General features: G+C 44.9%; 1 non-coding gene across 1 annotated transcript; it reads right to left on the minus strand.

Annotated features, from left to right (window-relative positions):
• Positions 1-11,395: 11,395 nt before the first annotated feature.
• Positions 11,396-11,467, minus strand: trnah-gug (transfer RNA histidin (anticodon GUG)). The gene has a single exon. It is a non-coding gene; the product is annotated as a tRNA-His (tRNA).
• Between the last annotated feature and the right edge of the window lie 3,020 nt (positions 11,468-14,487).

Here is a 14,487-nt window from a genome sequence, read left to right on the forward strand (position 1 = left end):
ACAGATGTTTCATATACTTTGTTGCATTGAAATTGACACACTTCAACCCTCCCCACTGACGACAATTACGACGATCCTGCCATTAGCGCTCATCGAGCGCCAGTTTCAATAATAACCGTAATAACGAATCGCTGAGCCTATTAAAATAAAGTTAACAATTTTCAGCAGAAAGCACCGGGAGACAGCATTCCAAAGAGCGAGTCACTCAAGGAAAACGCCCGCAACTCTAAACGACGAGAACTGCCATTAAACAGGATTTGACCAGCGCAGGTGTTCTAAGACCTCGGAGCCTAACGTCGCCTGCGCTGGGGAGGAAGCAATAAGGACAATGCAAAAGCCGACTAATTCAATTAACATTTTTGCGTCAGTCTTCCTAATGCGAGACACTAACAGTTTCTCCGACATTTGTGAGTGTCGGGAAGAGCGTCCGGTTGGTATTAGTAAGGCGGAAGGAGAGCAAAGTTTTTTTTTTCACAGTGGCTGCGGCAAATGACACCTCTTCTTCGACTGCGCCTGGCTCAGAGAGCGGTCCTTTCGCTGCTGTTGAGGCGATGCAGCTGTTACTATCTCTTGTATTCCGAGGTCTCAAGGGATCGATCTCTGCCCGTTCAAACTCTGACCTTGCTGATCTATCGAGAACGTGCAGTACCGGTTGATCCCAAGTTACAATGTGTCCAGGGGAAAGCTACTGTTGACAGAGGAGTTGGAACTTTCTCAGGCAAGCGACGGATGGAAATTCCGCAAAAGAAAGGCGTTTACATTCCAGGTGCGGCTGAAATTTAGACGTAGAAACACCCGTTTGCCGTGACTCGGATTCGAACCGAGGTTGCTGAGGCCACAACGCAGAGTACTAACCACTATACGATCACGGCCACACACATCAGCGGTGTGGAATCTGCTATCAAATTATCAGCAGATCAGTCGCTACTTCGACAGAAGGAAAATAGTCCACGTTTCGTGCAAGAAGCCCATTCGCAGAACTGAAAGGGTGACAAAACTATTTTGTGTACCTGTCGTGGGTTGGGCGTAGTGAGATGTCTCTGACAGGGAAAAACCGGGATGGCCATGGCGAAAAACAACATCTGCTGGACGACCTCAGCGGGTCCGTGCGACAATGATTGGACGACGTTTCCCGTGTCAGGTCTGTGCCCACTGGAATCGTTTGACCAACATATGACATAGAACACAGAATAGTACAGCACGGTACAGGCTCTTGTGCCGACCCTTAAACCCTGCCTCTCATATAACCTCTCACCTTAAATTCCTCCATATACCTGTCTAGTAGTCTCTTAAATTTCACTAGTGTATCTGCCTCCACCACTGACTCAGGCAGTGCATTCCACGCACCAACCACTCTCTGAGTAAAAAACCTTCCTCTAATATCCCCCTTGAACTTCCCACCCCTTACCTTAAAGCCATGTCCTCTTGTATTGAGCAGTGGTGCCCTGGGGAAGAAGCGCTGGCTGTCCACTCTATCTATTCCTCTTAATATCTTGTATACCTCTATCATGTCTCCTCTCATTCTCCTCTTTTCCAAAGAGTAAAGCCCGTACTCATGTAATCTCTGATCATAATCCATACTCTCTAAACTATGCAGCATCCTAATAAATCTCCACTGTACCCTTTCCAATGCTTCCACGTCCTACCTATAGTGATGCGACCAGAAGTGGACACGGAATTTATGAAAGCTAACATCCCATAAACTTTCTTAGCTACCCTATCTACCTGTGAGGCAACTTTCATGGATCTGTGGACATGTACCCCGTGATCCCTCTGCTCCTCCACACTGCCAAGTACCCTACCAGTTACTTTGTACTCTGCCTTGGAGTTTGTCCTTCCAAAGTGTACCACCTCACACTTCTCGGGGTTGAACTCTATCTGCCACTTCTCAGCCCACTTCTGCAGCCTATCAATGTCTCACTGCAATCTTCGACAATCCCTTACACTCTCCACAACACCACCAACCTTTTTGTCGTCTGCAAACTTGCCAACCCACCCTTCGAGCTCCACATCCAGGTCGTTAAGAAAAATCACGAAAAGTAGAGGCCCCAAAACCGATCCTTGTGGGACACCACTAGTTAAATCCCTCCAATCCGAATGTACTCCCTCCATCACGACCCTCTGCCTTCTGCAGGCAAATCAATTCTGAATCCACCTGACCAAACATCCGTGGATCCCATGCCTTCTAACTTTCTGAATAAACCTACCGTGTGGAAACTTGTCAAATGCCTTACTAAAATCCATATGGATCACATCCACTGCACTACCCTCATCTATATGCCTGGTCACCTCCGAAAGAACTCTGTCAGGCTTGTTAGACACGATCTGCCCTTCACAAAGCCATGCTGACTGTCCCTGATCAGACCATGATTCTCTAAATGCCTATAGATCCTATCTCTAAGAATCTTTTCCAACAGCTTTCCCAACACAGACATAAAGCTTTGGTTTGTAATCAACGTCTGTATAGTGAATGAGAAAATGGTGGCATTTAGTGTGGAAGAACAGTGACTAAATTGCGAAGGCAAAAGAACATTGCAGTTGCTGAATACAAGACAAGCTGGGCAGGTGAAACGCAGGCTCCAACGTTCCTGTTACAGTGAAAGGCAATGATCACATGGATGTGAAAACACGGCTGGCGAGGGTAATGAGGGTCTAGTTAGGAAACAGGGAATGGATATTTATCATCAAAGACTAAATCTGGTTGTCTATGTCTGGAGACGAGGAAGATGGGCGAGGTATTCAAGGATTAGCTTTCTTCTGTGTTCACCTTGAAGAAGGTCACGAAATAAAGTGAATTCAAGGGAGACAGTGTTGATGTTGTAGACTGAGGGGTGAAGACATAGAGATATATAAAACAATGAGGAGAACAGGCAGTGGGAACAATATTTCATCCAGCATTGCGAAATCGAAAACTTGAGGACACTTTTCAACGCAGGAACTGAAAGTTCAGTAAGAGAGTGAGGGGTAAATTTTACACCGCGGATGGTAAAGCGATGGCACAGCTTTCCGAGGAAGTGTCTGAAGCAGTGCATTATATATAGTGCAGGGTGTAGTGAGACTGTAGGAAAATAGAAGCCGAAGACAGCAATATTGCAGTCAACTGGATGAGTTGCAATGCAACAGCGGGGCAAAATCAAAAGTGGTGTTGTATTTGAATGCATGCACTAGACGAATAAGGTTAATGAACTTGTAGCACAGTTACACATCGGCATGCATGACGTTTTGGGCATCACTAAACTGCGGCTGAAAGAAGATGATAGCGGGGAGCTTACCCTCCAAGGATATACATTGTATCGAAAGGACAGGCAGGGGCTGCGGAGTGGTTCTGTTGAAAAAAAATTGAATCAAGTTTTTTGTAAGAGGTAACATTGGACGGTAAGTTGTGGAATCATTGTGGGTAGAGCTAAGAACTGCATGAGTAACAAATACCTTGATCAGCGTTATATGCAGAACTCTGTTCAGTCGCAAAGATGTGGTGTACAAATTGCAATGCTACGATAGTGATGAGGGATTTCAATATTGAGGTGAATTGGGAAAATCTGTTTGATATTGGATCCCAAAAGGAGGAATTTATAGAATGCCTCCGGGATTGCTTGTACAGTAGCTCGTAGTCGAGCCCACTATATGATCAGCTATTCTGGATTGGGAATCGTGGAATATACCGGAATTGATTCGAGAGCTTAAGGTAAGGGGACTCTGAGGAAACAGCGATCGTAATATGATAAAATTCACGCTGAAGTTTGAGAAGGAGAAGCTAAAGTGAGGGTGTAGCAGTATTGCTGTGTAGTAAAGGCAATTACAGAGACATGACTGAGAAGCTGGCCAAAATTCATTGGAAGGGAACTTTAGCACTGCTGACGTCGGAGCAGAAATGGCTGTAATTTCTGACACCAATTCAAACGGCGCAGGATAGATACATTCCGAAGAATTAGAAGTATTCTAAAGGCAGGATGATACCACCGTAGCTAACAAGAGAAGTCAAAGCCAACAGTACATCGTAACTGAGGACATGTCATAGAGCAAATGTCATTGGGAAGTGAGATGGGCAGAAGGCAACTAAAATATCATAAAGAAGTAAAATATGGAATATGAAGTTACGCTAGCCAATAATAATATCGAAAATACCTATAGATTCTTCAGCCAAATAAAAAGTAAAAGAGAGGCGAGAGTCGATGTCGGACAACTGGAAAATGACGCTGGAGAGGTAGCAATTGGAGAGCCAAGAAATGGCGGATGAATAAATATTTAACATCGATCTTCACTATCAAAGACACAGGCAGTATGCCCTAAGTTCGAAAGTGTCAGCGGGCAGCGGTGAGTGCAGTTGGTATTATTAGCGAGTTCATGCTCGAGAAACTAAAAGTTCTGAAGGTAGATACGTTACCTGGACCATATGGACCACGCTACAAGTTTTTTGACAGAGGCAACAGAACAGATTGTGGAGGTTTTAGTAATGATGCTTCAAAAATCACTAGATTCTGTGTCACAACCACGGACTCAGCAGCGCAGCAGATTCGGCAATTGCACTCGAGAATATGCACGTGTCAGCTTATCACGTGAGCAAGATTTGAGAAGGTTCCTCCTCGAGGTTTCAAGGTTTCCCAAGGATTTTTCTCTATGTTCCCAAGGTTTATATTTTTCTGATTGTTTCCAAGGCTTATTCAATGTGTTTAGGGTTTTTCAATGTCCTCCCCATCTTGCGAACACCCAAGTCTCCCTCTCGGCCCCGCCCGAGGATACTTTGCCTTATTCGAAGTCCCCTGGTCTCTCACTTTGTTGCGGCTCCCAGGTTAGTCCATCTGTATCTCTAAGTCTCCCTGCCTCTCGAGTTCGCCAGGTCTCCCATCAAGTTCCTAGGTTTCTCGAGTCATCCCTGGATCTCCAGTTTTCAGGCTTTCCTGGGCCGTCAGGTGCCAGCAATCGGGAAAATGATGGGGTCGTGGAGAGGGGGGGGGGTGGCGGTGGGTGGGGGGGGTGGGTTGTTCCTGTAGTGACTACTTCAAGCCTGTGCAGGGCATCAGAGCATTGGGCTCTGAGGTTTTTAGAGCATCTGAATTGGTTAATTTTTGCTTAACAACAGTTATTGATCGTTTAGAGTTCCTTGTGTTTTTGTCGAGCGATTCGCTGTTTGTAATTAGGTTTCCTGGTGCTTTCTGTTTACGTTTAAGTTTATTTTGATAGGCTCAGGAATTCTGTATTAGCCTTATTGTTGAACGCAGATGCCCGATTAGCTCCAATCGGAGAGACCTTACTTTGAGCATGAACAGTCTCACGGTGTCACTTGATATAGCTACCTCTGTAAAACCTCTTGTCTTTTTTCTAAGTGGAAGTCTTTGGCTCCGATATTGGCAGTACACACCATGGCGCTTATCTACCAGCATCACTGAGGGTCATCTGGAACTTCCAGTGGGCACGGGTCTGTGGCGCCTCAGAGGCTGTGCGGTGAGACGGGGGCCCTGTCAAGTAGCGCAGCAGATTCGGCAATTGCACTCGCGGTTATGCACGTGTCAGCTAATTATTAATTCATTCTGATAATATTTGACTCCATTCGTTCCGTGGAAGTGTTTGTCGAGACTTGAACCCAGGTCATGGCAAAACTTCACTGCTTGCATTCCGCCTTGCCTGAGAAATTGGATTGTTGAGTCAACTGAATCTGAAGACGAGCGGTATTCGTTTTATTCTCATTTGTTCTTTTCAGCCGCAGTGTCGCTTCGTTTTCCATTTGAGAGTTTTAGTTCACAGCCATGTTTGGCCTAGCGTTTATTGTTTTCCTTCCCTTTAACAATGTTGGCATTAAAGTCTGTGATAGATAGAAATATAGAAAACCTATAGCGCAATAAAGCTGTGCCGGACATGTTCTTACCTTAGAACAACCCAGGTTTAACCTTAGCCCTCTATTTTACTAAGTTCCCTGTATCTGTCCAGGAGTCCCTTAAAAGACCCTATGATTTCCGCTTCCACAACCGCCGCCGGCAGCCCATTCCACGCACTCACCACTCTCTGCGTAAAAAAAAAACTTACCCCTGACATCTCCTCTGTATCTACTTCCAAGCACCTTAAAACAATGCCCTCTCGTGCTAGCTATTTCAGCCCTGGGAAAATGCCCGTGACTATCCACACGATCAATGCGTCTCATTATCTTGTACATCTCTCATTCTCCATCGCTCCAAAGAGAAGAGGCCGAGTTCACTCAACCGATTCTCATATGGCATGCTCTGCAATCCAGGCAACATCCTTGTAGATCTCCTCTGCACCCTTTCTATGGTTTCCACATACTTCCTATAGTGAGGCGGCCAGAATGGAGTACAGTACTCCAACTGGGGTCTGATCAGGGTCCTATATAGTTGCAACATTACCTCTTGGCTCTTAAACACAATCCCACGATTTATGAAGGCCAATGCACTGTATGCCTTCAGAACCACGGAGTCAACCTGCGTGGCAGCTTTGAGTGTCCTCAGGATACTCAAAGAGACCCTATGATTTCTGCCTCCACGAATGGAGGAAGAGAGAAAACAGGGAATTGTAGACCGATTAGCCTGACGTCGGTGGTGGGAAAGATGCTGAAGTCAATTATAAAAGATGAAATTACGACCATCTGGATAGCAGTAACAGGATCGGTCTGAGTCAGCACGGAGTTACCAAGGGGAAATCGTGCTTGACTAATCTTCTGAAATTTTTTGAAGATGTACGTATCAAAATGGACAAGGGAGAGCCAGTGGATGTAGTGTACCTGGATTTCAGAAAGCCTTTGATAATGTCCCACATAGGACATCAGTGGGCAAAATTAGGGCACATGGTATTGGGGCAGAGTACTGACATGGATTGAAAATTGGATGGCTGACAGAAAACAAAAAGTAGCGATTAACGGGTCCCATTTGGAATGACAGGCAATGACCAGTGGGGTACCGCAGGGTTCAGTGCTGGGACTGCAACTGTTTACAATACATATTAATGATTTCGATGAGGGAATTTAAAGTAACATTAGCAAATTTGCCGATGACACAAAGCTGGGTGGCAGTGTGAAATGTGAGGAGGAGGTTATCAGAATGCAGAGTGACTTGGACAGGTCGGGTGAGTGGGCAGATGCATGGCAGATGCAGTTTAATGTGGATAAATGTGATGTTATCCACTTTGGTAGTAAGAACAGCAATTTCATCCTTCTGCATTAACGAGCGTTACTGTCACCTCTGCGGCAGAATGGTCAGCGTGATCGTCTTTTACAGCTGAATGATCAAATAATAAGTAAGAAGAGTTTGGGTGTCGAAATCCACCAGAGAGGCTAATTTCTCGGCATTCAGAGCAGTAATAAATGCAATCAGAATTGATCTTCGCAAATGCAAAAAAAAAAAAAAAAACACGGAAAGAAATAATATTAAAGAAATATAAAATCAATAATACATATCGAGAGCATGAGTTGAAGTGAGTCGTTAGGTTCTGGGGACATTTCAACGATGGGGCAAAATGAAGTTGAGTGAAGTTATTCCCTGTGGTACAAGCGTCTAATAGCAACACGACATGCAGATGCTTCCATTTGTCTACATCAATTGTCGTCCGCTTAATTCATCCGCGACGATGCGGAGGGGAAATTGTAGAAGATTATTCATAAAATGAAAATAAATTATTAACAGAAGATAGCGATATGTAAACAAGATGGGTGGAATTTAGGAGTTGGACAGACAATCTGATCAGCCATGACGTAACTGAATGACTCAACAGGGCGGATGCTGATATTCATAGATGAGTGCGATTCCTGTAGTTCAAGAAGCAACTCTACGATTCATCTCGGAATTCGTCACTCAGAAACACAACGAAGTGCTCAGTTTACCTGATATCTCATCCCTGCATAAATCCTGATTGAAGATGGTGATCTTCATTTTCTTTTAAATTAACAACCCGGAGTCAGAGTACAACCAGGAAAAAGAGTGCTGGTGGAAGCTTCCGTTGTGGCGCAACTGCACGTCAGACAACAAGTTCATAGCCATTGCGTTTGCTGATATCGGAGACTTGCGGTTGCATTTCAGAACGGCTTTAAATATCCCAGAGGGAGCTAGCTACAGATATCCTACAAACAATGCCAATGTGAGCGTTTTAATTTGCAATAATACGCCGCGGAGGCTGAGATTACGTCATCTTAATGAAAACCTTAGGCACCTTGCTGTAGTCGTGCAAAGGTTGCTATACGTGACAGCATATATAGATTAGCGTGATTTTACTCTTCGCATCCTCAGGAAATGTGATCAGTTAAGTCTCATGTCCCATGCACATACTGAGAACACTCGCGATAATTGGCGTCCTGCACTCACACATGGAAAGCCATTGTCTGTTAACCAGCAGTGTGAAGAGGAAACTCTGTTCCACTCTTCTCTCCGGTTTGCTTTAATGAAATATGGGATGGGTTTGGAAACTTGAAAATGCATCAAGCTTCAAACACTTATCTGTAAGAATGTTTCATAGCATAGGCTGATTGTATAACACCTTCAAGATCAATGCAGTCAACTAATCAACGCAATTGGATAATGACAAGAAAATGTAGTAGTGCAGCCGAACGGTCCAAATCGTTGGATTAATGCTCGAATCTCCAAGGAGGTGTTGGTTCGAATCTCACCAGTCTCATCGTGTGATAACATATTCCTTCTTTTCTGCAGGGATTTTGGTTGTAATATTAAAATAAATTCCGAAATGTTTTGCAGAATACAATGTGAGGGTCGCAAACGATCCAATATTGGTTTCTGGGTCAACGATATCACTGTGGAGCTTCAGATCTCCCATATTGAGCTGGGGATGCTGTGGATGCGTAGGGTTCGTGGCCTCTATACCTCGAACATCGTGGGTGTAAAAGTATTTAAATCTAAAATTGTTTTACTGCAAACTAGTCGGTATTCGCTTAGAAATAGACAATGGCAATAGAGAATAGAAAATAGGCGATAGACAATAAACAACAGGCAATAGGCAATAGACAACAGACAATAGGCAATAGACAATAGACAATTGACAATATACAACAGACAATAGAAAATAGACAATAGACAATAGACAATAGGAGCTGGAGTAGGCCATTCGACCCTTGAAGCCAGCACCACCATTCACTGTGATCATGGCTGATCATCCACAATCAGTATCCAGTTCCTGCCTTATCCCCAGAACCTTTCATTCCACTATCTTTAAGAACTCTATCCATCTCTTTTTTGAAAGCATCCAGATACTTGACTTCCATAGCCTTCTGGGGCAGAGCATTCTATATATCCACCACTCTCTGGGTGAAAAGGTATTTCCTCCACTCCGTTCTAAATGGCCTACCCCTGATTCTTAAAAATTGGCCTATGGTTCTGGACTCACCCATCAGCGGGAACATGCTTCCTGCCTGCAGCGTGTCCAATCCCTTAATTATCGTATATGTTTCAATAATATCCCCTCTCAGTCTTCTAAATTCAAGATTATACAAGCCCAGTCGCTCCAGTCTTCCGACATATGACAGTCCCGCCATCCCGGGAATTATAAAAAATTGTAAACAATCTAATCAGAAATGTCATGTATTTGAATCGTAGTCCTGTTTCTTGCCCCGCAGACACCACTCCACTGGCAACGATTTGGATGTCATTTTTATATCTATTGTATTATTGCTCCATTTCCTTTTTGGAGGTTGTTCTCTGTGATTTGCAATTTACAGTTTATTTGACGGTGCTTCTGAAACGAGCTCTCATCACATGGCAGCTCGCCCTACACAATAATTGGCTCCGCTGGGAGGTGAACGCGGGAACTCTTGTTTACTAGACAGGAGCTTTGACCAGTGAAGCCACGGAGCCTTCGCAGTATCTAGAAACTGGAGTAGAGAGTTAATGTCATAGCTTGCAATGACTTATCTTCATCTGCTAGAGAGAGAAATGCTTCCGAGTCAGACTGTATAGATAAAACGAAGTAGACCGAATTTAGGGACGTGTCTCTATATTTTCTGTATGCATGATATAGGTTTCTTTACTCAGTACATTCATTCGCTTTCAGGACATTGCTCCAACTCCGCCGTGGAAGACCTACAGGCCCTTAGGCATCATAAGAAGTGCGGCTGTGCTCTTCACTCTAGACTGGGGTAACTACTTGGTCATCTGTTAACCTCTCAGCTCAAAGACGTTTTGATCAACGCGGTAAGTGGTTTTCATTAATGATGTGGTCTTCGAGACTCTTTAATCTCAATAGAAAACTGAACAAGATCGGTAGCTTGAAAATGAATCCCAAATTTGCAGCTGAGGAGGTCCATTCAATAGTTCGATTTGAATGCAGTTAAGCCTTAGTGGACATAGACGCATTGACGTAAGCTTTCGTCAGATTAAGTACATTCAAAGAGCTTTGAAAATAAAACACATTGGTTCTGGGAACAGTTCAGTGATCAGCCGAGTGAAGTTGAGTGACGTTATCGCCTATGGTTCAAGATCCTGATGGTTGGGGTTATAACTATTTCTTAAACTGGTGATGTGGGTCCTGAGCCTCATATACACCCTTTCTGATTATCCATTCAGAGACATTGGTGTTTGCATACGCTGTGATGCAACGAATTAGCACAGTCTCCACCACACACGTGCAGCAGTTTGTCAAACATTTAGAAGCTCTTCTAAACTCTTCACAAACCTCTAATAGAGGTTATGCTATTCATTTGTCCTACTGATACAAACGGGCTGGGCCCAGCACAAATCCACTGAAATGATAATACAAGTAATTTAACTTTGGTGACCCTCTCCAGCTCCAATTTCTCGATGTTTACTGGCTCATTGACCTCTAGTTTCCTCTTCTTGAAGTCAGTAGTCTTCTCCTTGCTCGTGCTGACATTAGGTGGGAGGTTGGTGTGGCGTCACTCAGCCAGATTTTCAATCTCACTCCTTTCTCCTGATTCATTACCACCTTTGCTTTGGTGAACAATAGTGGTGTCGTCCACGAAATTAAATCTGGCTGGTTTTGGACAACGGCACTTAGCCTCAGAGAGACAAAGAGTGAGACTGGTGAATAAATAAATAAATATTATTTTGTTACCTGTACTCCAAGCTGCTATTACAAACGTATTTCATTTTATTTTTCCTCCCGGATATCACAGACACTGTGGCCGCGGGAAATGGCAGTGCCTGGACCAAAGAGTTGAGATCCTCCGCTTTTCCTGAGACAATGCGGCTTTCTGTCTCCTGTATTCCTCGGCCCAGAGGTCGATCGCAGCTCGTTTAAATTCCGAGCTTGCTGATCTATCGAGAAAGTTAATTTCTCCAAATGTATTAGTGAGTGTGGTAATGTATCCAAAGGAAAACTACTGGAGACACAGGAGACAAAATTTCCTGGGAGTAGTGACAGATGGAAATTCAGTAAAAGAGAGCTTTTAATTTGCAGGTGAGGCAAGTTAAATGTGTGATCACCGGTCTGCCGTGACTCGGATTCGATCCGAGGTTACTGCGGCCACAACGCAGAGTACTAACCACTATACGATCACGGCTACACACTTCAGCTGTGTGATTTCTGCTGTGAAATCCTCTGGCACCGTTGTGACTCAGTCAATGGCTGTCAGTGCCTGGCGGCGCTCCTACATAGTCGTATGCATGAAGTACTGGAGATACCCAACAGACCAGCCGCAACTGTGACAGGAGAAACAGTGTCTGCACTTCATGTACATGATCCGCCCGCAGAGCTGAAAAAGTGAGAAAAGAAGTGTGCGAAGATGAGCGAGATGTCTTTGATAGGGGAAATAAACGGAGTGGCCTTGGGAAAATAAAACAAGCATCTGGACGAATTCAGTTGGACGGTGCAGCCAATAGAATAGAAGAGTTATTTTTTTCTGTATCAAGTCTGTGGCCATGAAAATCGTCTGTCAGCAAAGTGGTTAATAAATCATTGGGAATAGTTAGTGGGGAAGAACAGGGACTAAAGAACGGAGGCAAGAGAATGTTGGATGTGTGTTGTACAAAAGCTGATACCAAGTAAGTATAACCGTAACAAGTGGATGCTGGAACTCTTTGGTTTCGCTTCAACAAACAGACCCAAGCTCGGTAGCTGCTCCGAGACTCACTATAGTGTTAATACAGTGAAGAAAATAGAGGGGTGCGAGCAATGCTTTATACTGTACACTACCTACTCCACTAATAGGTAGGGCGAACTTAAGCAAAGCCTAGTAGTCTACGCCGCTGAGTATATTTAGCAACGTCTGTGTGGTCCCTGAAGCAGGCGATCGACCGTGGACTGGCTAGGTGGAGGTCTTTGACGCCATTTCAGATGCTTGGCCCGAAGGTGGGACCCAGGCGAGTGGTCTGCGCAAGAAAGCAGTTTCCCACCTTTATAGTTCTATCGCCACCTCCCAGACCAGCTGGAAGGGGAAAAGCATCCAATCCGCCACTTACACGATCCCAATGTCACAGTGGTAGCGGATCCAAATGTAAGACGCAGACACTGAAGTACAAGGAACAGGACTTGACTCGAGTAGGGACGTGACAAGATACAGAGAAGGAGCAGGGACAAGAACTGAGACTTGGGCTTGGCCCCCGAGCCAGAGACTGGACAAGGACCCAGAACCTGGGTGTTGCCTCGGGATCCGGCCCCAGAACCAGGCATGGATATGACATGAACGCAGGACTGGAGTCTGGGGTCTTGAGGCTTGAGGCTTGGAGACTGGCTTGGGGCTTCACGCTTGATGCTTGGAGACAGGTGGGGAACTGTGCATTAACATGGAGCCGGGACGTATCCTTCGAAATTCCGGGACTTATTTTCAACACCACACCTACATGAGGCAGTACAGTACATAGACATAGAGCCGGGACTCAGAAAGCCGGGACTCATCTCCATCTCCACAGTAAGCTGGGTCAGGGCAATCCATCGGGTAACGGCAGAACGGCCGGACGTACCCAACAGAGGCAGAGAAAAAGGCAAGACGAGACAGGTCCCCCGCAGGGAAACGGCAGGAAGGCCTGACTTACCCCACGGAGGCAAGGACAAGACAAGACAGAACCCTCCCCCCCCTGGCAAGGCAATGGCAGAACGGCCTGACCTACCCCACAGAGGCAAGGACAGACAAGACACATGCCCCCGCAGGGCAACGGCAGTACGGCCTGACTTCTCCCACGAAGGCGAGGACAAGAAGAGACAAACACTGAAGAACGACAGACAGGTCCATCTCTGCAATGGGGATTGAACCCGACAGTGGTGCAGGCAAGGTATCCCGGCAGAGAATCAGGCGAGGTATCCAGGCAGAGAGTCACGCGAAGGGAGAAAAGACAGGGAGGGGAACAGGACAGTCCAGCAGAAAATCTCTGGTTTGCCGAGGTACTTATGTCTCTGCACCAAAACGAGAATCATGTGCCCACAACAGAAACTGGGGAAAACCAGAAACCCTGGAATAAGGAGCTATGAACTGGACCGTGAACTGCAATACGGACTTCACGGTCTGGAGCATGACACCCAACGTGGAACAATTCCAAGTGCTGGTCATGTATGAAGCCAACACACATCCTTCACACCTGCCCGTACCAGAAATGGGTGGCTTTCAACAGTCGGCCTCTGCCTCCCCAGGGACAATGGATCCTATTAAGCTAACAATCAAGCAATGTGAAAAACATTTTTAGAGACAAGGTAATTGATTGAACTTACGCTAATCAGCATTTTTAGCTTGCTTTCTTGTCTTGTCATCCGGTATACTGGGGCATACATTGTTCTCCCCTTATTTAGTATCAAGGGTCAATCTGCCCAACAACGTAAATTCCTATTTGTTATCCATTTCTTTACCGTATCCATTTTCATACACACTAAATCTACCCATACACTACACACTTACCTATACAATGTGCTGAATACAATCAACGTAAAATGTACCTGTTGCAGCGGAAGGCAATGCCCACAACGGTTGGTGAGGATAATGAGGATCTAATTAGGAAACAGTTGGAATCCTATGGCTGGTATGGAGAGCTGGAATCAAGGAAAAGCCTGACGACTTGGACAATTGATCCTGAGTGTAAAGAAGTAGTTAATACATAACTTTGGCAGACAATGTCACTAACACTCCTGGGAGGTTCTATTCATAAGTTAAACGGGAAAAGTATATCAGTGAAATAATGTTTCCCAATAAAGACTAACGTTGATCTTTATATATGGATCCATAGAAGATAAGCGATGATTCAATGATTAGTTTCGTCTGTGCTCAATTGTAAGAAAATCACCGAAAAGAAAAAGAATCAAGTAAAGTAGTGATGTGGTAGAGTAAAGGGTGATGTCAAGACGTGTATAAAATAAAAAGAGACACGGGCAGTAGGAAAGTTGGTGGTGTTGCAGATAGTGTAGAGGATTGTCAAAGATTGCAGAGAGACATTGATAGGATGCAGAAGTGGGCTGAGAAGTGGCAGATGGAGTTCAACCCGGAGAAGTGTGAGGTGGTACACTTTGGAAGGACAAACTCCAAAGCAGAGTACAAAGTAAATGGCAGGATAATTGGTAGTGTGGAGAAGAAGAGGGATAGGGGGGCACATGTCCACA

The sequence above is a fragment of the Mobula birostris genome, chromosome 3 (genome assembly GCF_030028105.1).
Source record: "Mobula birostris isolate sMobBir1 chromosome 3, sMobBir1.hap1, whole genome shotgun sequence".
NCBI classification, from domain to species: Eukaryota; Metazoa; Chordata; class Chondrichthyes; order Myliobatiformes; family Myliobatidae; genus Mobula; species Mobula birostris.